The sequence below is a fragment of the Camelina sativa genome, chromosome 4, assembly GCF_000633955.1.
Source record: "Camelina sativa cultivar DH55 chromosome 4, Cs, whole genome shotgun sequence".
NCBI lineage: Eukaryota > Viridiplantae > Streptophyta > Magnoliopsida > Brassicales > Brassicaceae > Camelina > Camelina sativa.
The window spans coordinates 6,121,783-6,122,600 of record NC_025688.1 but is presented as its reverse complement, the minus strand read 5'-3'; positions in this window follow the sequence as shown (position 1 = coordinate 6,122,600).

The window sequence follows — 818 nt, the reverse complement described above, 5'->3', positions numbered from 1 at the left end:
AAAGAATGAAACAAACCTCAGGATTCAGGCGAACAAGAGGTTGGGTGGTTGGTTCTTCCGCTGGTTGGCGTTCAGTCACCGGTGTCAGTGCACTGTGCGGGCGAGGGAAATGTCTTTTAGGTAAAATTCGGCCATGTCCGCAATTTCCCTGAGAGCAGTTCTCACAGACGATTTTGTACGTTGGAATCATTTTCAGCTATCTCATAACAGATAGATACTCTGGTTATGTAGAATCAGAAATCGAAGACACTAACACGTATCCCTAAATAGTAATTGCGAGAACCTAACCACGCGGATGTTTCTAGGGGGATCTTTATTCGTAAGCATCTTAGTGGATAGTAGATAATGTTAAATTCTGCATGATTAGGAAGAAACAACTTTAATATTAAAAAATGGGCTAAGTACAGTCATCCACGTGGACAGTATATTTTTTACATAAAAGTTCTTATCCATTATTTGTTACAAGAGTAATGGTTGTGGGGTAATTATTGCAGTTGTTGTAGAGATCTTTAAAAGCTGAGCCATAGACGGAGTAGTCTCTGGAAGAGAACAGTGAGCCTACGGTTGTAGGCGCAAAAATGTTACATCACGACAGTGCTTTTGAAGGAGCATTTAATGTTTAACAGAGCAGACAGTTAGGAGAGAGAGAGAATACTGAAAACATGTTTAAAGTTCTGACAAATCTTTGAAAAATGGTAGTAGATGGATTTATCCAGCGGAATACGCCACTTCCCGTGAACGCTTTATCCACATGGTTGTAACAACATAAAAGTTGGAAAGTTACAATTACAAAGTTCGTATCCATGTGGACGATGTAG